The 24,428-nt window shown below is 43.2% G+C and overlaps 1 protein-coding gene across 1 annotated transcript in view; it reads right to left on the bottom strand.

The window, feature by feature from the left end:
* LOC139422641 (ciliary neurotrophic factor receptor) overlaps positions 1-24,428 on the bottom strand; it is a 341,967-nt gene that overhangs the window by 280,596 nt on the left and 36,943 nt on the right. The gene's annotated exons all lie outside the window — the stretch shown is intronic.

Genomic DNA, 24,428 nt, shown 5'->3' with positions numbered 1-24,428 from the left:
TACACTGTTACTACACTGTTACTACGATGTTACTACACCGTTACTACACTGTTACTACACTATTACTACACTGTTACTACACTGTTACCACACATTCACTAAACCGTTACTATGCTGTTACTACACAGTCACTATGTTGTTACTACACTGTTATTACACTGTTACTACACAGTTTCTAAGCTGTTACTGTGCTGTTACTACGCTGTTAAAACACAGTCACTACGCTGTTACTACACTGTTATTACACTGTTACTACACAGTTTCTAAGCTGTTACTATGCTGTTACTACACAGTCACTATGCTGTTACTACGCTGTTACTACACTGTTACTACACAGTTACTATGCTGTTACTATGCTGTTACTACGCTGTTATTACGCTGTTACTACACAGTTGCTACGCTGTTACTACACTGTTACTATGCTGTTACTACACAGTCACTATGCTGTCACTACGCTGTTACTACACTGTTACTACACAGTTACTATGCTGTTACTATGCTGTTACTACGCTGTTATTACGCTGTTACAACACTGTTACTACTCTGTTATTACGCTGTTACTACCCTGTTACTACACAGTCACTACGCTGTTACTACACTGTTATTACACTGTTACTAAACAGTTTCTAAGCTGTTACTACGCTGTTACTACACAGTCACTACGCTGTTACTATGCCTTTACTACACTTTTACTATGCTGTTACTACGCTGTTATTACGCTGTTACTACACTGTTACTACGCTGTTACTACACAGTTACTACCCTGTTCCTACGCTGTTACTATGCTGTTAATACACTGTTACCACGCTGTTCCTACGCAGTTACTATGCTGTTACCACACTGTTACTACACATTTACCACCATGGTACTACCCTGTTATTACACTGTTACTAAACAGTTTCTAAGCTGTTACTACGCTGTTACTACACAGTCACTACGCTGTTACTATGCCTTTACTACACTTTTACTATGCTGTTACTACGCTGTTATTACGCTGTTACTACACTGTTACTACGCTGTTACTACACAGTTACTACCCTGTTCCTACGCTGTTACTATGCTGTTAATACACTGTTACCACGCTGTTCCTACGCAGTTACTATGCTGTTACCACACTGTTACTACACATTTACCACCATGGTACTACCCTGTTATTACACTGTTATTACGCTGTTACTACGCTGTTACTACACAGTTACCACCCTTTTACTACGCTGTTATTACGCTGTTATTACGCTGTTACTACGCTGTTACTACACAGTTACAACACCGTTACTACGCTGTTACTAGACTGTTACTACCCTGTTACTATGAGGTCACTACGCTGTTACTACACTGTTACTACACAGTTACAACACAGTTACTACGCTGTTACTACAACACACTGCACGGTCACGTCACCACCCAAACTGAACATGGGACTGATAACGTGAACATAAGACACCCTCCTGAAGCACCACAACACGGGAAACAACTAAAACATCAACAACACGTGGATCATGTCCAGCTGGAGCAGAGAGAGGAGACATTTGAGAAGAGAACAGAGGCTGCATCCCAAATGGCACCGTATTCCTTATTTACCCTGCTCAAAAGTAATGCACTATGAAGGGAATATGGTGCCATTTGGACTCGGTCTTTGCAGTTGTTTTATCATCTCTGTAACTCGGGTCTTTGCAGTTGTTTTATCATCTCTGTAACTCAGGTCTTTGTAGTTGTTTTATTATCTCTGTAACTCAGGTCTTTGTAGTTGTTTTATCATCTCTGTGACTCAGGTCTTTGTAGTTGTTTTATCATCTCTGTAACTCAGGTCTTTGTAGTTGTTTTATCCTCTCTGTAACTCAGGTCTTTGTAGTTGTTTTATCATCTCTGTAACTCAGGTCTTTGTAGTTGTTTTATCATCTCTGTAACTCAGGTCTTTGTAGTTGTTTTATCATCTCTGTAACTCAGGTCTTTGTAGTTGTTTTATCCTCTCTGTAACTCAGGTCTTTGTAGTTGTTTTATCATCTCTGTAACTCAGGTCTTTGTAGTTGTTTTATCATCTCTGTAACTCAGGTCTTTGTAGTTGTTTTATAATCTCTGTAACTCAGGTCTTTGTAGTTGTTTTATCATCTAGGTAACTCAGGTCTTTGTAGTTGTTTTATCATCTCTGTAACTCAGGTCTTTGTAGTTGTTTTATCATCTCTGTAACTCAGGTCTTTGTAGTTGTTTTATCATCTATGTAACTCAGGTCTTTGTAGTTGTTTTATCATCTCTGTAACTCAGGTCTTTGTAGTTGTTTTATCATCTCTGTAACTCAGGTCTTTGTAGTTGTTTTATCATCTCTGTAACTCAGGTCTTTGTAGTTGTTTTATCATCTCTGTAACTCAGGTCTTTGTAGTTGTTTTATCATCTCTGTAACTCAGGTCTTTGTAGTTGTTTTATCATCTCTGTAACTCAGGTCTTTGTAGTTGTTTTATCATCTCTGTAACTCAGGTCTTTGTAGTTTTTTTATCATCTCTGTAACTCAGGTCTTTGTAGTTGTTTTATCATCTCTGTAACGCGGGTCTTTGTAGTCGTTTTATCATCTCTGTAACTCAGGTCTTTGTAGTTGTTTTATCATCTCTGTAACGCGGGTCTTTGTAGTTGTTTTATCATCTCTGTAACTCAGGTCTTTGTAGTTGTTTTATCATCTCTATAACTCAGGTCTTTGTAGTTGTTTTATCATCTCTGTAACTCAGGTCTTTGTAGTTGTTTTATCATCTCTGTAACTCAGGTCTTTGTAGTTGTTTTATAATTTCTGTAACTCAGGTCTTTGTAGTTGTTTTATCATCTCTGTAACTCAGGTCTTTGTAGTTGTTTTATCATCTCTGTAACTCAGGTCTTTGTAGTTGTTTTATCATCTCTGTAACTCGGGTCTTTGCAGTTGTTTTATCATCTCTGTAACTCAGGTCTTTGTATTTGTTTTTTCATCTCTGTAACTCAGGTCTCACACACAGACACTAAGCAGCCATGTACTGGTTCATAAATCCCCCTAGAGTCTATTGATGAACCGATGTGTCAATCTAAGTAACATAATAATATAAACTACCAACTAATGTGACCACACTGTTGAAAGGGGAGATTGTGAGGAGAAGCGTTCTATGTTTTGGTACAGGACCCCCACAGTGTCACAGGGCTCGTCTCAGGGTAACCGCAACCGGTTTAAAAGGCAACTTTGTGCCTTTCAACTTAAACGGGTTAAATATGTGTATTACTGTTTCTCTGTTTGCACTTCTGAGTCTCTGTGTCTCTGAGTCTCGGTGTCTCTGTGTCTCTGTATATTACTGTTTCTCTGTTTGTATTTCTGAGTCTCTGAGTCTCAGTGTCTCGTGTCTCTGTGTCTCTGTATATTACTGTGTCTCTGTGTCTCTGTCTCTCTGTGTCTCTGTGTCTCTGTGTCTCTGTCTCACTGTGTCTCTGTGTTTCTGTGTCTCTGAGTTCTTTCTCTGTGTCTCTGTGTCTCGTTGTCTTGTTGTCTCTGTGTCTCTGTGTCTCTGTGTCTCTGTCTCTCTGTGTCTCTGTGTCTCTGAGTTCTTTCTCTGTGTCTCTGTGTCTCAGTGTCTCGGTGTCTCGGTGTCTCTGTGTATTACGACACTACCGCTCAAAAGTTTGGGCTCACCTAGACATGCCCTTGTTTTTGAAAGAAAAACACGTCTTTGTCTATTAAAATAACATCAAATTGATCTGAGATACAGTGTAGACATTGTTAATGTTGTAAATGACTATTGTAGCTGGAAACGGCTGATTTTTAATGGAATTTCTACATATGCGTACAGAGGCCCATTATCAGCAACCATCAGTCCTGCGTTCCAATGGCACGTTGTGTTAGCTAAGTTTATCATTTTAAAAAGGCTAATTGATCATTAGAAAACCCTTTTGCAACTATGTTAGCACAGCTGAAAACTGTTCTTCTGATTAAAATCAAATCAAATCAAATCAAATTGTATTTGTCACATACACATGGTTAGCAGATGTTAATGCGAGTGTAGCGAAATGCTTGTGCTTCTAGTTCCGACAATGCAGTAATAACCAACAAGTAATCTAACTAACAATTCCAAAACTACTGTCTTGTACACAGTGTAAGGGGATAAAGAATATGTACATAAGGATATATGAATGAGTGATGGTACAGAGCAGCATAGGCAAGATACAGTAGATGGTATCGAGTACAGTATATACATATGAGATGAGTATGTAAACAAAGTGGCATAGTTAAAGTGGCTAGTGATACATGTATTACATAAGGATACAGTCGATGATATAGAGTACAGTATATACAGTGCCTTGCGAAAGTATTCGGCCCCCTTGAACTTTGCGACCTTTTGCCACATTTCAGGCTTCAAACATAAAGATATAAAACTGTATTTTTTTTGTGAAGAATCAACAACAAGTGGGACACAATCATGAAGTGAAACAACATTTATTGGATATTTCAAACTTTTTTAACAAATCAAAAACTGAAAAATTGGGCGTGCAAAATTATTCAGCCCCCTTAAGTTAATACTTTGTAGCGCCACCTTTTGCTGCGATTACAGCTGTAAGTCGCTTGGGGTATGTCTCTATCAGTTTTGCACATCGAGAGACTGACATTTTTTCACATTCCTCCTTGCAAAACAGCTCGAGCTCAGTGAGGTTGGATGGAGAGCATTTGTGAACAGCAGTTTTCAGTTCTTTCCACAGATTCTCGATTGGATTCAGGTCTGGACTTTGACTTGGCCATTCTAACACCTGGATATGTTTATTTTTGAACCATTCCATTGTAGATTTTGCTTTATGTTTTGGATCATTGTCTTGTTGGAAGACAAATCTCCGTTCCAGTCTCAGGTCTTTTGCAGACTCCATCAGGTTTTCTTCCAGAATGGTCCTGTATTTGGCTCCATCCATCTTCCCATCAATTTTAACCATCTTCCCTGTCCCTGCTGAAGAAAAGCAGGCCCAAACCATGATGCTGCCACCACCATGTTTGACAGTGGGGATGGTGTGTTCAGCTGTGTTGCTTTTACGCCAAACATAACGTTTTGCATTGTTGCCAAAAAGTTCAATTTTGGCTTCATCTGACCAGAGCACCTTCTTCCACATGTTTGATGTGTCTCCCAGGTGGCTTGTGGCAAACTTTAAACGACACTTTTTATGGATATCTTTAAGAAATGGCTTTCTTCTTGCCACTCTTCCATAAAGGCCAGATTTGTGCAATATACGACTGATTGTTGTCCTATGGACAGAGTCTCCCACCTCAGCTGTAGATCTCTGCAGTTCATCCAGAGTGATCATGGGCCTTTTGGCTGCATCTCTGATCAGTCTTCTCCTTGTATGAGCTGAAAGTTTAGAGGGACGGCCAGGTCTTGGTAGATTTGCAGTGGTCTGATACTCCTTCCATTTCAATATTATCGCTTGCACAGTGCTCCTTGGGATGTTTAAAGCTTGGGAAATCTTTTTGTATCCAAATCCGGCTTTAAACTTCTTCACAACAGTATCTCGGACCTGCCTGGTGTGTTCCTTGTTCTTCATGATGCTCTCTGCGCTTTTAACGGACCTCTGAGAATATCACAGTGCAGGTGCATTTATACGGAGACTTGATTACACACAGGTGGATTGTATTTATCATCATTAGTCATTTAGGTCAACATTGGATCATTTAGAGATCCTCACTGAACTTCTGGAGAGAGTTTGCTGCACTGAAAGTAAAGGGGCTGAATAATTTTGCACGCCCAATTTATCAGTTTTTGATTTGTTAAAAAAGTTTGAAATATCCAATAAATGTCGTTCCACTTCATGATTGTGTCCCACTTGTTGTTGATTCTTCACAAAAAAATACAGTTTTATATCTTTATGTTTGAAGCCTGAAATGTGGCAAAAGGTCGCAAAGTTCAAGGGGGCCGAATACTTTCGCAAGGCACTGTACGTATGCATATGAGATGAATAATGTCGGGTAAGTAACATTATATAAGGTAGCATTGTTTAAAGTGGCTAGTGATATATTTACATTATTTCCCATCAATTCCCATTATTAAAGTGGCTGGAGTTGAGTCAGTGTCAGTGTGTTGGCAGCAGCCACTCAATGTTAGTGGTGGCTGTTTAACAGTCTGATGGCCTTGAGATAGAAGCTGTTTTTCAGTCTCTCTGTCCCAGCTTTGATGCACCTGTAATGACCTCGCCTTCTGGATGATAGCGGGGTGAACAGGCAGTGGCTCGGGTGGTTGATGTCCTTGATGATCTTTATGGCCTTCCTGTGACATCGGGTGGTGTAGGTGTCCTGGAGGGCAGGTAGTTTGCCCCCGGTGATGCGTTGTGCAGACCTCACTACCTTCTGGAGAGCCTTGCGGTTGAGGGCGGAGCAGTTGCCGTACCAGGCTGTGATACAGCCCGCCAGGATGCTCTCGATTGTGCATCTGTAGAAGTTTGTGAGTGCTTTTGGTGACAAGCCGAATTTCTTCATCCTCCTGAGGTTGAAGAGGCGCTGCTGCGCCTTCTTCACAATGCTGTCTGTGTGAGTGGACCAATTCAGTTTGTCTGTGATGTGTATGCCGAGGAACTTAAAACTTGCTACCCTCTCCACTACTGTTCCATCGATGTGGATAGGGGGGTGTCCCCTCTGCTGTTTCCTGAAGTCCACAATCATCTCCTTAGTTTTGTTGACGTTGAGTGTGAGGTTATTTTCCTGACACCACACTCCGAGGGCCCTCACCTCCTCCCTGTAGGCCGTCTCGTCGTTGTTGGTAATCAAGCCTACCACTGTTGTGTCGTCCGCAAACTTGATGATTGAGTTGGAGGCGTGCGTGGCCACGCAGTCGTGGGTGAACAGGGAGTACAGGAGAGGGCTCAGAACGCACCCTTGTGGGGCCCCAGTGTTGAGGATCAGCGGGGAGGAGATGTTATTGCCTACCCTCACCACCTGGGGGCGGCCCGTCAGGAAGACCAGTACCCAGTTGCACAGGGCGGGGTCGAGACCCAGGGTCTGATGACGAGCTTGGAGGGTACTATGGTGTTGAATGCCGAGCTGTAGTCAATGAACAGCATTCTCACATAGGTATTCCTCTTATCCAGATGGGTTAGGGCGGTGTGCAGTGTGGTTGAGATTGCATCGTCTGTGGACCTATTTGGGCGGTAAGCAAATTGGAGTGGGTCTAGGGTGTCAGGTAGGGTGGAGGTAATACGGTCCTTGACTAGTCTCTCAAAGCACTTCATGATGACGGAAGTGAGTGCTACGGGGCGGTAGTCGTTTAGCTCAGTTACCTTAGCTTTCTTGGGAACAGGAACAATGGTGGCCCTCTTGAAGCATGTGGGAACAGCAGACTGGTATAGGGATTGATTGAATATGTCCGTAAACACACCGGCCAGCTGGTCTGCGCATGCTCTGAGGGCGCGGCTGGGGATGCCGTCTGGGCCTGCAGCCTTGCGAGGGTTAACACGTTTAAATTTCTAACTCACCTCGGCTGCAGTGAAGGAGAGACCGCATGTTTTCGTTGCAGGCCGTGTCAGTGGCACTGTATTGTCCTCAAAGCGGGCAAAAAAGTTATTTAGTCTGCCTGGGAGCAGGACATCCTGGTCCGTGACTGGGCTGGATTTCTTCCTGTAGTCCGTGATTGACTGTAAAGGAGCAATACAACTGGCCTTGTTTGATTAGTTGAGTATCTGGAGCATCAGCATTTGTGGGTTTGATTACAGGCTCAAAATGGCCAGAAACAAATAACTTTCTTCTGAAACTCGTCAGTCTATTCTTGTTCTGAGAAATGAAGGCTATTCCATGCGAGAAATTGACAAGAAACTGAAGATCTTGTTCAACACTGTGAACTACTCCCTTCACAGAACTGCGCAAACTGGCACTAACCAGAATAGAAAGAGGAGTGGGAGGCCCTGGTGCACAACTGAGCAAGAGGACAAGTGCAATAACGTGCCTAGTTTGAGAAACAGACGCCTCACAAGTCCTCAACTGGCAGCTTCATTAAATAGTACCCGCAAAACACCGGTCTCAACACCAACAGTGAAGCGGCAACTCCGGCATGCTGGCCTTTCTGGATGGCAGGAAGCTTGGCCCCAGTGATGTACCGGGCCATTTGCCCTACCCTCTGTAGTGAACTTGCGGTCTGAGGCCAAGCAGTTGCCATACCAGTCAGTGATACAACCAGTCAGGATGCTCTCGATGGTGCAGTTGTAGTACCTTGTGAGGATCTGAGGATCCACGTCAAATCTTTTCAGTCTCCTGAGGAGGAATAGGTTTTCACAACTGTCTTGGTGTGCTTGGACCATGTTAGTTTGTTGGTGATGTGGACACCAAGGTACTTGAACCTCTCAACGTGCTCCAATGCAGCCCCATCAATGAGAATGGGGGCATGCTCAGGCCTCTTTTTCCTGTAGTCCACATCTACTTTGTCTTGATCACGTTGAGGGAGAGGTTGTTGTCCTTGCACCACACGGTCAGGTCTCTGATCTCCTCCCTATAGTCTGTCTCGTCGTTGTTAGTGATCAGGCCTACCACTGTTATGTCAACGGCAAACTTAATGATGGTGTTGGAGTTGTGCCTGGGCGTGCAGTCATGAGTGAACACAGAGTACAGGAGGGGACTGAGCACGCACCCCTGAAGTGCCCCAGTGTTGAGGATCAGCCTGGCAGATGTGTTGTTGCCTACCATTACCACCTAGGGGCGGCCCCTTCAAGATGTCCAGGATCCAGTTGCAGAAGGAGGTTTTTAGTCCCAGGGTCCTTAGCTTATTGATGAGCTTTGGGGGCACTATGATGTTGAATGCTGAGCTGTAGTCAATTAATAGCATTCTCACATAGGTGTTCCTTTTGTCCAGGTGGGAAAGGGCAGTGTGGAGTGTGATTTAGATTGCATAATCTGTCGATCTGTTTGGGTGGAATGCGTATTGGAGTGAGTCTAGTGTTCCTGGGAAAATGGTATTGATGTAAGCCATGACCAGCCTTTCAAACCACTTCATGGCTACAGACGTGAGTGTTACGGGTCATTAGTCATTTAGGCAGGTTACCTTAGTGTTCTTGGGTACAGGCACTATGGTGGTCTGCTTGAAACATGTTGGTATTACGGACTCGGACAGGGAGAGGTTGAAAATGTCCGTGAAGACACTTGCCAGTTGGTCAGTGCATGCCCAGAGCATACGTCCTGGTAGTCCATCTGGCCCTGTGGCCTTGTGAATGTTGACCTGTTTACTCACATCGGCTGCGAAGAGTGTGATCACACAGTCTTCCGGAAAAGCTGGTGCTCTCATGCGTGTTTCAGTGTTATTTGCCTCGAAGTGAGCATTTAAGTAGTTTAGCTTGTCTGGTATGCTCGTGTCACTGGGCAGCTCTTGGCTGTGCTTCCCTTTATATTTTGTAAAGGTTTGCAAGCCTTGCCACATCCAACGAGCATCAGAGCCCATGTAGTACGATTCAATCGTAGTCCTGTATTGACACTTGGTGGTTCGTCTGAGGGAATAACAGGATTTCTTATTAGCTTCTGGGTTAGAGTCCTGCTCCTTGAAAGCGGCAGCTCTAGCCTTTACCTCAGTGCGGATGTTGCCTGTAATACATGCCTTCTGGTTGGGGTATGTACCCTCGTTCACTGTGGGGACGACGTCATCAATGCACTTATTGATGAAGCCAATGACTGATGTGGTGTACTCCTCAATGCCATCGGAAGAATCCAGGAACCTGTTCCAGTCTTTGATAGCAAAACAGTCCTGTAGCTTAGCATCTGCTTCATCTGACCACTTTGTTATTCTAGTCACTGGTGCTTCCTGCTTTAATTTTAGCTTGTAAGCAGGAATCAGGGGGATAGAATTATGGTTATTATGGTCCATTTTGCCAAATGGATGGTGAGGGAGAGTTTGTAGGCATCTCTGTGTGTGGAGTAAAGGTGTTCCAGATTTGTTTTCCCTCTGGTTGCACATTTAACATGCTGATAGAAATTTGGTGAATCGGATTTAAGTTTCCCTGCATTCAAGTCCCCGGCTATTGCTGTGTATTACTGTGTATCTGTGTATTACTGTGTCTCGGTGTATTACTGTGTCTCGGTGTATTACTGTGTCTCTGTGAATTACTGTGTCTCTGTGTATTACTGTGTCTCTGTGAATTACTGTGTCTCGGTGTATTACTGTGTCTCTGTGTATTACTGTGTCTCGGTGTATTACTGTGTCTCTGTGTATTACTGTGTCTCTGTGTATTACTGTGTCTCTGTGTATTACTGTGTCTCGGTGTCTTACTGTGTCTCGGTGTATTACTGTGTCTCTGTGAATTACTGTGTCTCGGTGTATTACTGTGTCTCTGTGAATTACTGTGTCTCTGTGAATTACTGTGTCTCTGTGTATTTCTGTGTCTTGGTGTATTACTGTGTATCTGTGTATTAATGTGTCTCTGTGTATTACTGTGTCTTGGTGTATTACTGTGTCTCTGTGTATTACTGTGTCTCGGTGTATTACTGTGTCTCGGTGTATTACTGTGTCTCGGTGTATTACTGTGTCTTGGTGTATTACTGTGTCTTGGTGTATTACTGTGTCTCGGTGTATTACTGTGTCTCGGTGTTTCTGTGTATTACTGTGTCTCGGTGCATTACTGTGTCTCTGTGTATTTTTGTGTCTCTGTGTATTACTGTGTCTTGGTGTATTGCTGTGTCTCTGTGTATTACTGTGTCTCTGTGTATTACTGTGTCTTGGTGTTATACTGTGTCTTGATGTATTACTGTGTCTCTGTGTATTACTGTGTCTCTGTGTTTCTGTGTATTACTGTGTCTCGGTGTATTACTGTGTCTCGGTGTATTACTGTGTCTCTGTGTATTACTGTGTCTCTGTGTATTACTGTGTCTTGGTGTATTACTGTGTCTCTGTGTATTACTGTGTCTCTGTGTATTACTGTGTCTTGGTGTATTACTGTGTCTCGGTGTATTACTGTGTCTCGGTGTATTACTGTGTCTCTGTGTATTACTGTGTCTCTGTGTATTACTGTGTCTTGGTGTATTACTGTGTCTCTGTGTATTACTGTGTCTCGGTGTATTACTGTGTCTCTGTGTATTACTGTGTCTCTGTGTATTACTGTGTCTTGGTGTATTACTGTGTCTCAGTGTATTACTGTGTCTCTGTGTATTACTGTGTCTCTGTGTATTACTGTGTCTTGGTGTATTACTGTGTCTCGGTGTATTACTGTGTCTCGGTGTATTACTGTGTCTCTGTGTATTACTGTGTCTCGGTGTATTACTGTGTCTCGGTGTATTTCTGTGTCTCGGTGTATTACTGTGTCTCTATGTATTACTGTGTCTCGGTGTAGTACTGTGTCTCCGTGTATTATTGTGTCTTGGTGTATTACTGTGTCTCTGTGTATTTCTGTGTCTCGGTGTATTTCTGTGTCTTGGTGTATTACTGTGTCTCTATGTATTACTGTGTATCTGTGTATTACTGTGTCTCGGTGTATTACTGTGTCTCGGTGTATTACTGTGTCTCTGTGAATTACTGTGTCTCTGTGTATTACTGTGTCTCTGTGAATTACTGTGTCTCGGTGTATTACTGTGTCTCTGTGTAATACTGTGTCTCGGTGTATTACTGTGTCTCTGTGTATTACTGTGTCTCTGTGTATTACTGTGTCTCTGTGTATTACTGTGTCTCGGTGTCTTACTGTGTCTCGGTGTATTACTGTGTCTCTGTGAATTACTGTGTCTCGGTGTATTACTGTGTCTCTGTGAATTACTGTGTCTCTGTGAATTACTGTGTCTCTGTGTATTTCTGTGTCTTGGTGTATTACTGTGTATCTGTGTATTAATGTGTCTCTGTGTATTACTGTGTCTTGGTGTATTACTGTGTCTCTGTGTATTACTGTGTCTCGGTGTATTACTGTGTCTCGGTGTATTACTGTGTCTCGGTGTATTACTGTGTCTTGGTGTATTACTGTGTCTTGGTGTATTACTGTGTCTCGGTGTATTACTGTGTCTCGGTGTTTCTGTGTATTACTGTGTCTCGGTGCATTACTGTGTCTCTGTGTATTTTTGTGTCTCTGTGTATTACTGTGTCTTGGTGTATTTCTGTGTCTCTGTGTATTACTGTGTCTCTGTGTATTACTGTGTCTTGGTGTTATACTGTGTCTTGTTGTATTACTGTGTCTCTGTGTATTACTGTGTCTCTGTGTTTCTGTGTATTACTGTGTCTCGGTGTATTACTGTGTCTCGGTGTATTACTGTGTCTCTGTGTATTACTGTGTCTCTGTGTATTACTGTGTCTTGGTGTATTACTGTGTCTCTGTGTATTACTGTGTCTCTGTGTATTACTGTGTCTTGGTGTATTACTGTGTCTCGGTGTATTACTGTGTCTCGGTGTATTACTGTGTCTCTGTGTATTACTGTGTCTCTGTGTATTACTGTGTCTTGGTGTATTACTGTGTCTCTGTGTATTACTGTGTCTCGGTGTATTACTGTGTCTCTGTGTATTACTGTGTCTCTGTGTATTACTGTGTCTTGGTGTATTACTGTGTCTCAGTGTATTACTGTGTCTCTGTGTATTACTGTGTCTCTGTGTATTACTGTGTCTTGGTGTATTACTGTGTCTCGGTGTATTACTGTGTCTCGGTGTATTACTGTGTCTCTGTGTATTACTGTGTCTCGGTGTATTACTGTGTCTCGGTGTATTTCTGTGTCTCGGTGTATTACTGTGTCTCTATGTATTACTGTGTCTCGGTGTAGTACTGTGTCTCCGTGTATTATTGTGTCTTGGTGTATTACTGTGTCTCTGTGTATTTCTGTGTCTCGGTGTATTTCTGTGTCTTGGTGTATTACTGTGTCTCTATGTATTACTGTGTCTCGGTGTATTACTGTGTCTCGGTGTATTACTGTGTCTCGGTGTATTACTGTGTCTCGGTGTATTTGGTATTTTATTCAGATCCCCATTTACAAAATCAGCAGCTACACTTCCTGGGGTCCACAAAAAACTTGTAACATGACCTAATACAGAACATTAATAGACAACAGCTCAAGGACAGAACTACATAACAAAAAATACAAAAGGCCATATACAGTAGCCTACATATCAATACATACACACAAACTATCTAGGTCAAATAGGGGAGAGGTGTTGTGCTGTGAGGCGTTGCTTTATCAGTTCTTTGAAACCAGGTTTGCTGTTCATTTGAGCAATATGAGATGGAATGGAGTTCCATGCTGTAATGGCTCTATTTAATACTGCACGCTTTATTGAATTTGTTCTGGATTTGGAGTAAATGTCTGTGTCAGAGCTGTATGTGTAATGAACACAATGGGAGACATAGAGCTGGTTTCAAGCGCAGGGCGCAGCAGGTGTTTATTGTAAAAGACCACAGGAGGAGGCATGTAGCTGGGTCCAGGGACAGGCAGAAGGTCATACACAGGAGGAAGCAGGTAGCTGGGTCCAGGGGCAGGCAGAAGGCCATACGCAGGAGGAGGCATGTAGCTGGGTCCAGGGGCAGGCAGAAGGCCATACACAGGAGGAGGCATGTAGCTGGGTCCAGGGGCAGGCAGAAGGCCATACACAGGAGGAGGCATGTAGCTGGGTCCAGGGGCAGGCAGAAGGCCATAAACAGGAGGAGGCAGGTAGCTGGGCCCAGGGGCAGGCAGAAGGTCATACACAGGAGGAGGCAGGTAGCTGGGTCCAGGGGCAGGCAGAAGGCCTTACACAGGAGGAGGCATGTAGCTGGGTCCAGGGGCAGGCAGAAGGCCATACACAGGAGGAGGCATGTAGCTGGGTCCAGGGGCAGGCAGAAGGCCATACACAGGAGGAGGCAGGTAGCTGGGCCCAGGGGCAGGCAGAAGGTCATACACAGGAGGAGGAAGGTAGCTGGGCCCAGGGGCAGGCAGAAGGTCATACACAGGAGGAGGCAGGTAGCTGGGTCCAGGGGCAGGCAGAAGGTCATACACAGGAGGAGGCAGGTAGCTGGGCCCAGGGACAGGCAGAAGGTCATACACAGTAAGAGGCAGGTAGCTGGGTCCAGGGGCAGGCAGAAGGTCATACACAGGAGGTGTCAGGTAGCTGGGCCCAGGGGCAAGCAGAAGGTCATACATAGGGGGTCCAAAAAGGCAACAGTACAGTACCGGGAGATCAGGCAGTAGGTTGATAACAGGAAATCCAATAGGCTAAAGTACAGGCAGGGAATAGGCAAAAGGCGTCGTGTTTTAAATGTTTTAATAAATGTATTTAACCTTTATTTAACCAGGTAGGCAAGTTGAGAACAAGTTCCCTGTATTTAACCAGGGAGTCTAGTTGAGAACACCTTTATTTAACCAGGGAGGCTTGGTGAGAACAAGTTCCCTGTATTTAACCAGGGAGGCTAGTTGAGAACACCTTTATTTAACCAGGGAGGCTAGTGGAGAACACCTTTATTTAACCAGGGAGGCTAGTTGAGAACACCTTTATTTAACCAGGTAGGCTAGTTGAGAACAAGTTCTCATTTACAACTGCGACCTGGCCAAGATAAAGCAAAGCAGTTCGACACAAACAACAACACAGAGTTACACATGGAATAAACAAGCATACAGTAGTGAGGCAGGCCAAAACTATCATACACGGGAGGATTCAATTACGGGAAAAGCAGATCGAATAGAAGTGTGTCACAAAACAAACAATTCAATCACAGTGATGAGGTGCAAAGAACTGAACCAAATAGTGTGTGATAATGACATACAGGTCGGTGTGTGAACAGGTGATTAGAATTCAGGTGATTGGGATCTGGAAAGTGAGATGTGTTCAGGGGATCTACATGTTTGAGAGTGTGAGTTGGAAGCAGACGTAACAGTATGTAAGTTGACTATGCAAACAATTTGGGATTTTCAACACATGAATGTTTCTCACAAAGAGAAGAAGTGATGCAGTCAGTCTCTCCTCAACCCTTCGCCGAGAGAGACTGGCAGCATAGTATTTATCAAATCAAATCAAATCAAATCAAATTTTATTTGTCACATACACATGGTTAGCAGATGTTAATGCGAGTGTAGCCCTCTGATGACAATGAAGAGCAGAACGTGCCGCTCTGTTCTGACCAGCTGCAGTTTAACTAGGTATTTCCTTGCAGCACTCGACCACACGATAGGACAATAATCAAGAAAATATGTCTCTGTGTTTCTGTGTATTACTGTGTCTCTGTGTCTCTGTGTATTACTGTGTCCCTGTGTATTAATGTGTTTCTGTGTATTACAGTGTCTCTCTGTGTCTTACTGTGTCTCTGGGTATTACTGTGTCTCGGTGTATTAATGTGTCCCTGTGTATTACTGTGTCTCTGTGTACTACTGTGTATTACTGTGTCTCTGTGTATTACTGTGTCTCTGTGTCTCTGTGTATTACTGTGTCCCTGTATATACTGTGTCTCTGTGTATTACTGTGTCTCCGTGTCTCTGTGTATTACTGTGTCTCTGCGTATTAATGTGACTCTGTGTATTACTATGTCTCTGTGTCTATGTGTATTACTGTGTCCATGTGTATTACTGTGTCTCTGTGTATTACTGTGTCTCTGTGTATTACTGTGTCCCTGTGTATTACTGTGTCTCTGTGTATTACTGTGTCTCTGTGTATTACTGTGTCTCTGTGTATTACTGTGTCTCGGTGTATTACTGTGTCCCGGTGTTTTACTGTGTCTCTGTGTACTACTGTGTATTACTGTGTCTCTTCGTCTCTGAGTATTACTGTGTCTCTGTGTATTACTGTGTCCCTGTGTATAACTGTGTCTCTGTGTATTACTGTGTCTCTGTGTCTCTGTGTATTACTGTGTCCCTGTGTACAACTGTGTCTCTGTGTATTACTGTGTCTCTGTGTCTCTGTGTATTACTGTGTCTCTGTGTATTAATGTGTCTCTGTGTATTACTGTGTCTCTGTGTATTGCTGTGTCTCTGTGTATTAATGTGTCTCTGTGTATTAATGTGTCTCTGTGTATTACTGCGTCCCTGTGTATAACTGTGTCTCTGTGTATTACTGTGTCTCTGTGTCTCTGTGTATTACTGTGTCCCTGTGTACAACTGTGTCTCTGTGTATTACTGTGTCTCTGTGTCTCTGTGTGTTAATGTGTCTCTGTGTATTACTGTGTCTCTGTGTATTACTGTGTCTCTGTGTATTACTGTGTCTCTGTGTATTACTGTGTCTCTGTGTTTTACTGTGTCTCTGTGTGCTACTGTGTATTACTGTGTCTCTGTGTATTACTGTGTCTCTGTGTTTCTGTGTATTACTGTGTCTCTGTGTTTCTGTGTATTACTGTGTCTCTCTGTCTCTGTGTATTACTGTGTCTATGTGTATTACTGTGTCTCTGTGCCCCTGTGTATTACTGTGTCCCTGTGTCTCTGTGTATTACTGTGTCTCTGTGTATTTCTGTGTCCCTGTGTCTCTGTGTCTCTGTGTATTACTGTGTCTCTGTGTATTACTGTGTCCCGGTGTATTACTGTGTCTCTGTGTATTACTGTGTCTCTGTGTATTACTGTGTCTCTGTGTATTACCGTGTCTCTGTGTATTACTCTGTCTCTGTGTATAGATGTGTCTCTGTGTCTCTGTGTAATACTGTGTCTCTGTGTATTACTGTGTCTCTGTGTATTACTGTGTCTTTGTGTATTAATGTGTCTCTGTGTATAATTGTGTCTCTGTGTCTCTGTGTCTCTGTGTATTACTGTGTCTCTGTGTCTCTGTGTCTCTGTGTATTACTGTGTCCCTGTGTATTACTGTGTCCCTGTATATACTGTGTCTCTGTGTATTACTGTGTCTCTGTGTCTCTGTGTATTACTGTGTCTCTGTGTATTAATGTGACTCTGTGTATTACTGTGTCTCTGTGTCTAAGTGTATTACTGTGTCCATGTGTATTACTGTGTCTCTGTGTATTACTGTGTCTGTGTGTATTACTGTGTCCCTGTGTATTACTGTGTCCCTGTGTATTACTGTGTCTCTGTGTATTACTGTGTCTCTGTGTATTACTGTGTCTCGGTGTATTACTGTGTCCCGGTGTATTACTGTGTCTCTGTGTCTCTGTGCATTACTGTGTCTCTGTGTACTACTGTGTATTACTGTGTCTCTTCGTCTCTGTGTATTACTGTGTATCTGTGTATTACTGTGTCTCTGTGTCTCTTTGTATTACTGTGTCCCTGTGTATTACTGTGTCCCTGTGTACTACTGTGTCTCTGTGTATTACTGTGTCTCTGTGTCTCTGTGTACTACTGTGTATTACTGTGTCTCTGTGTCTCTGTGTATTACTGTGTATCTGTGTATTACTGTGTCTCTGTGTCTCTGTGTATTACTGTGTCTCTGTGTATTACTGCGTCCCTGTGTATTACTGTGTCTCTGTTTATTACTGTGTCTCTGTGTATTACTGTGTCTCTGTGTCTCTGTGTATTACTGTGTATCTGTGTTTTACTGTGCCTCTGTGTGCTACTGTGTATTACTGTGTCTCTGTGTATTACTGTGTCTCTGTGTTTCTGTGTATTACTGTGTCCCTGTGTATTACTGTGTCTCTGTGTTTGTGTATTACTGTGTCTCTGTCTATTACTGTGTCTCTGTGTTTATGTGTATTACTGTGTCCCTGTGTATTACTGTGTCTCTGTGTTTTACTGTGTCTCTGTGTGCTACTGTGTATTACTGTGTCTCTGTGTATTACTGTGTCTCTGTGTTTCTGTGCATTACTCTGTCTCTGTGTATTACTGTGTCTCTGTGTTTCTGTGTATTACTGTGTCTCTGTGTCCCTGTGTATTACTGTGTCTCTGTGTCTCTGTGTTTCTGTGTATTACTCTGTCTCTGTGTATTACTGTGTCTCTGTGTTTCTGTGTATTACTGTGTCTCTCTGTCTCTGTGTATTACTGCCTCTCTGTTTATTACTGTGTCTCTGTGCCCCTGTGTATTACTGTGTCCCTGTTTCTCTGTGTTTCTGTGTATTACTGTGTCCCTGTGTCTCTGTGTTTCTGTGTATTACTCTGTCTCTGTGTATTACTGTGTCTCTGTGTATTTCTGTGTAACTGTGTCTCTGTGTCTCTGTGTATTACGGTGTCCGGGTGTATTACTGTGTCTCTGTGTATTACTGTGTCTCTGTGTATTACTGTGTCTCTGTGTCTCTGTGTTTTACTGTGTCCCTGTGGCACTGTGCCTCTGTGTAATACTGTGTTTCTGTGTATTACTGTGTCTCTGTGTATAACTGTGTCTCTGTGTCTCTGTGTATTAATGTGTCTCTGTGTCTCTGTGTATTCCTGCGTCCCTGTGTATTACTGTGTCTCTGTGTCTCTGTGTGTTAATGTGTCTCTGTGTCTCTTTGTGTTACTGTGTCTCTGTGTATTACTGTGTCTCTGTGTATTACTGTGTCTCAGTGTATTACTGTGTCCCGGTGTTTTACTGTGTCTCTGTGTCTCTGTGCGTTACTGTGTCTCTGTGTACTACTGTGTATTACTGTGTCTCTTCGTCTCTGTGTATTACTGTGTATCTGTGTATTACTGTGTCTCTGTGTCTCTTTGTATTACTGTGTCCCTGTGTATTACTGTGTCCCTGTGTACTACTGTGTCTCTGTGTATTACTGTGTCTCTGTGTCTCTGTGTACTACTGTGTATTACTGTGTCTCTGTGTCTCTGTGTATTACTGTGTATCTGTGTATTACTGTGTCTCTGTTTCTCTGTGTATTACTGTGTCTCTGTGTATTACTGTGTATCTGTGTATTACTGTGTCTCTGTGTCTCTGTCTACTACTGTGTATTACTGTGTCTCTGTGTCTCTGTGTATTACTGTGTATCTGTGTATTATTGTGTCTCTGTGTATTACTGTGTCTCTGTGTATTACTGTGTCTCTGAGTATTACTGTGTCTCTGTGTATTACTGTGTCCCTGTGTATAACTGTGTCTCTGTGTATTACTGTGTCTCTGTGTCTCTGTGTATTACTGTGTCCCTTTGTACAACTGTGTCTCTGTGTATTACTGTGTCTCTGTGTATTAATGTGTCTCTGTGTATTACTGTGTCTCTGTGTATTACTGTCTCTCTGTGTATTATTGTGTCTCTGTGTATTACTGCGTCCCTGTGTATTACTGTGTCTCTGTTTATTACTGTGTCTCTGTGTATTACTGTGTCTCTGTGTCTCTGTGTATTACTGTGTATCTGTGTTTTACTGTGCCTCTGTGTGCTACTGTGTATTACTGTGTCTCTGTGTATTACTGTGTCTCTGTGTTTCTGTGTATTACTGTGTCCCTGTGTATTACTGTGTCTCTGTGTTTGTGTATTACTGTGTCTCTGTCTATTACTGTGTCTCTGTGTTTATGTGTATTACTGTGTCCCTGTGTATTACTGTGTCTCTGTGTTTTACTGTGTCTCTGTGTGCTACTGTGTATTACTGTGTCTCTGTGTTTTACTGTGTCTCTGTGTTTCTGTGCATTACTCTGTCTCTGTGTATTACTGTGTCTCTGTGTTTCTGTGTATTACTGTGTCTCTCTGTCTCTGTGTATTACTGTGTCTCTGTGTATTACTGTGTCTCTGTGTCCCTGTGTATTACTGTGTCTCTGTGTCTCTGTGTTTCTGTGTATTACTCTGTCTCTGTGTATTACTGTGTCTCTGTGTTTCTGTGTATTACTGTGTCTCTCTGTCTCTGTGTATTACTGCGTCTCTGTTTATTACTGTGTCTCTGTGCCCCTGTGTATTACTGTGTCCCTGTTTCTCTGTGTTTCTGTGTATTACTGTGTCCCTGTGTCTCTGTGTTTCTGTGTATTACTCTGTCTCTGTGTATTACTGTGTCTCTGTGTATTACTGTGTCTCTGAGTATTACTGTGTCTCTGTGTATTACTGTGTCCCTGTGTATAACTGTGTCTCTGTGTATTACTGTGTCTCTGTGTCTCTGTGTATTACTGTGTCCCTTTGTACAACTGTGTCTCTGTGTATTACTGTGTCTCTGTGTATTAATGTGTCTCTGTGTATTACTGTGTCTCTGTGTATTACTGTCTCTCTGTGTATTATTGTGTCTCTGTGTATTACTGCGTCCCTGTGTATTACTGTGTCTCTGTTTATTACTGTGTCTCTGTGTATTACTGTGTCTCTGTGTCTCTGTGTATTACTGTGTATCTGTGTTTTACTGTGCCTCTGTGTGCTACTGTGTATTACTGTGTCTCTGTGTATTACTGTGTCTCTGTGTTTCTGTGTATTACTGTGTCCCTGTGTATTACTGTGTCTCTGTGTTTGTGTATTACTGTGTCTCTGTCTATTACTGTGTCTCTGTGTTTATGTGTATTACTGTGTCCCTGTGTATTACTGTGTCTCTGTGTTTTACTGTGTCTCTGTGTGCTACTGTGTATTACTGTGTCTCTGTGTTTTACTGTGTCTCTGTGTTTCTGTGCATTACTCTGTCTCTGTGTATTACTGTGTCTCTGTGTTTCTGTGTATTACTGTGTCTCTCTGTCTCTGTGTATTACTGTGTCTCTGTGTATTACTGTGTCTCTGTGTCCCTGTGTATTACTGTGTCTCTGTGTCTCTGTGTTTCTGTGTATTACTCTGTCTCTGTGTATTACTGTGTCTCTGTGTTTCTGTGTATTACTGTGTCTCTTTGTCTCTGTGTATTACTGCGTCTCTGTTTATTACTGTGTCTCTGTGCCCCTGTGTATTACTGTGTCCCTGTTTCTCTGTGTTTCTGTGTATTACTGTGTCCCTGTGTCTCTGTGTTTCTGTGTATTACTCTGTCTCTGTGTATTACTGTGTCTCTGTGTATTTCTGTGTAACTGTGTCTCTGTGTCTCTGTGTATTAATGTGTCTCTGTGTCTCTGTGTATTCCTGCGTCCCTGTGTATTACTGTGTCTCTGTGTCTCTGTGTGTTAATGTGTCTCTGTGTCTCTTTGTGTTACTGTGTCTCTGTGTATTACTGTGTCTCCGTGTATTACTGTGTCTCCGTGTATTACTGTGTCTCCGTGTATTACTGTGTGTATTACTGTGTCTCTGTGCTTCTGTGTATTACTGTGTCTCTGTGTCTCTGTGTATTACTGTGTCTCTGTGTCTCTGTATTACTGTGTCTCTGTGTCTCTGTGTATTACTGTGTCCCTGTGTATAACTGTGTCTCTGTGTATTAATGTGTCTCTGTGTATAACTGTGTCCCTGTGTATAACTGTGTCTCTGGGTCTCTGTGTATTACTGTGTCCCTGCGTATTACTGTGTTTCTGTGTCTCTGTGTATTACTGTGTCTCTGTGTATTACTGTGTCTCTGTGTATTACTGTGTCCTGTGTATTACTGTGTCTCTGTGTATTAATGTGTCTCTGTGTATTACTGTGTCTCTGTGTATTACTGTGTCTCTGTGTCTCTGTGTATTACCGTGTCTCTGTGTCTCTGTGTATAACTATGTCTCTGTGTCTCTGTGTATAACTGTGTCTCTGTGTATAACTGTGTCTCTGTGTATTAATGAGTCTCTGTGTCTCTGTTTATTACTGTGTCTCTGTGTATTACTGTGTCCATGTGTATTACTGTGTCTCTGTGTATTACTGTGTCTCTGTGTATAACTGTGTCCCTGTGTATTACTGTGTCCCGGTGTATTACTGTGTCTCTGTGTACTACTGTGTCTTTGTGTACTACTGTGTATTACTGTGTCTCTGTGTATAACGGTGTCTCTGTGTATTACTGTGTCTCTGTGTATTACTGTGTCTCTGTGTCTGTGTATTACTGTGTCTCTGTGTATTACTGTGTCCTGTGTATTACTGTGTCTCTGTGTATTAATGTGTCTCTGTGTATTACTGTGTCTCTGTGTATTACTGTGTCTCTGTGTCTCTGTGTATTACCGTGTCTCTGTGTCTCTGTGTATAACTATGTCTCTGTGTCTCTGTGTATAACTGTGTCTCTGTGTATTAATGAGTCTCTGTGTCTCTGTTTATTACTGTGTCTCTGTGTATTACTGTGTCCATGTGTATTACTGTGTCTCTGTGTATTACTGTGTCTCTGTGTATAACTGTGTCCCTGTGTATTACTGTGTCCCGGTGTCTTACTGTGTCTCTGTGTACTACTGTGTCTTTGTGTACTACTGTGTATTACTGTGTCTCTGTGTATAACGGTGTCTCTGTGTATTACTGTGTCTCTGTGTATTACTGTGTCTCTGTGTCTGTGTATTACTGTGTCTCTGTGTATTACTGTGTCTCTCTGTCTCTGTGTTTTACTGTGCCTCTCTGTCTCTGTGTATTACTGTGCCCCTGTGTATTACTGTGTCCCGGTGTATTACTGTGTATCTGTGTATTTCGGTGTCTCTGTGTATTACTGTCTCTGTGTATTACTGTGTCTCTGTGTCTCTGTGTTTTAATGTTTATTACTGTGTCTCTGTGTTTTACTGTGTCCCTGTGGCTCTGCGCCTCTGTGTAATACTGTGTCTCTTTGTATTAATGTGTCTCTGTGTCTCTGTGTAATACTGTGTCTCTCTGTAATACTGTGTCTCTGTGTATTACTCTGTCTCTGTGTATTACTGTGTCTCTGTGTATAACTGTGTCTCTGTGTAATACTGTTTCTCTGTGTATTACTGTGTCTCTGTGTATTAATGTGTCTCTGTGTATTAATGTGTCTCTGTGTCTCTGTGCATTACTTCGTCCCTGTGTATTACTGTGTCTCTGTGTCTGTATGTGTCTCTGTGTCTCTGTGTATTACTGTGGCTCTGTGTATTACTGTGTCTCTGTGTATTACTGTGTCTCTGTGTATTACTGTGCATTACTGTGTCTCTGTGTATTACTGTGTCTCTTTGTATTTCTGTGTCTCTGTGTATTACTGTGTCTCTGTGTATTACTGTGTCTCTGTGTATTACTGTGCATTACTGTGTCTCTGTGTATCTGTACATTTTGGCCAGTCCATCTGCTCTAACTGCCCTATGGCCAGTCCATGTCCTCTAACGGCCCTATGGCCATTCAATCTGCTCTAACCATCCTATGGCCATTCCATCTGCTCTAACCCCCCTATTGCCAGTCCATCTGCTCTAACAGCCCTATTGCCAGTCCATCTGCTCTAACTGCCCTATGGCCAGTCCATCTGCTATAACTGCCCTATGGCCAGTCCATCTGCTCTAACTGCCCTATGGCCAGTCCATGTCCTCTAACGGCCCTATGGCCATTCAATCTGCTCTAACCATCCTATGGCCAGTCCATGTCCTCTAACAGCCCTATGGCCATTCAATCTGCTCTAACCATCCTATGGCCAGTCCATCTGCTCTAACCGCCCTATTGCCAGTCTATCTGCTCTAACCGCCCTATTGCCAGTCCATCTGCTCTAACTGCCCTATGGCCAGTCCATCTGCTATAACTGCCCTATGGCCAGTCCATCTGCTCTAACTGCCCTATGGCCAGTCCATCTGCTCTAACTGCCCTATGGTTGTCCATCTGCTCTAACTGTCCTATGGCCAGTCCATCTGCTCTAACTGCTCTATGGCCAGTCCATCTGCTCTAACTGCTCTATGGCCAGTCCATCTGCTCTAACTGCCCTATGGCCAGTCCATCTGCTCTAACTGCTCTATGGCCAGTCCATCTGCTCTAACTGCTCTATGGTTGTCCATCTGCTCTAACTGCTCTATGGCCAGTCCATCTGCTCTAACTGCTCTATGGCCAGTCCATCTGCTCTAACTGCCCTATGGCCAGCCCATCTGCTCTAACTGCTCTATGGTTGTCCATCTGCTCTAACTGCCCTATGGCCAGTCCATCTGCTCTAACTGCTCTATGGCCAGTCCAGTTCTTTCTGAAACAATAAACTGGGGGAGTGGAAAGAGCATTGGAGCGTTTCCATGCTTGTCCTTGGCGTTGTGTTCCGTGTTACACGGCATTGTGTTCCGTGTTACATGGTTCAGGGAGTGAAGCACGGAGAGCAGCCGAAGGGACACACACACACACACGCACACACACACACACACACACACACACACACACACACACACACACACACACACACACACACACACACACACACACACACACACACACACACACACACACACACACATTCTTTCTTATCAATAGCGCCAACAACATATCTCATGAATATAACATCCTCTGTCCAATCAGCAGATCCGTGGCCAGCTAGCCAGGGCAGGGTCGGAGCAGTCCCCACTGGCACCCTATTCCCTATATAGTACGTAACTTTTCACCAGAGCCACATGACTCTGCGCTATAAAGGGAATGGGGTGTAATTTGGGGCTGTAGAGGTTGGCTCCAGCATCAGAATCCAAACGTTTGCATTTCTCAAGAGGCAGCATTCAAGTCACAGCCCTGCTCCTGCCCTGCTGTAGAGCCATGTTGTAGAAGGTCAATAGCTGTGTGTTTCTGGGTCCGTGTGTGTGTGTGTGTGTGTGTGTGTGTGTGTGTGTGTGTGTGCGTGTGTGTGTGTGTGTGTGTGCGTGTGTGTGCATGCATGTGTGCTTGTGCCAGAGGAGGCTGGTGAGAGTAGCTGTAGGAGGACAGGATCATTGTAAAGGCTGGAATGGAATTAATGGAACAGGGTCAACCATGTCGTATCCATGTGTTTGATGCTATTCCAG

Source organism: Oncorhynchus clarkii, chromosome 12 (assembly GCF_045791955.1).
Source record: "Oncorhynchus clarkii lewisi isolate Uvic-CL-2024 chromosome 12, UVic_Ocla_1.0, whole genome shotgun sequence".
Classification (NCBI taxonomy): domain Eukaryota; kingdom Metazoa; phylum Chordata; class Actinopteri; order Salmoniformes; family Salmonidae; genus Oncorhynchus; species Oncorhynchus clarkii.
This window is presented reverse-complemented; position numbering and strand designations above follow the sequence as displayed.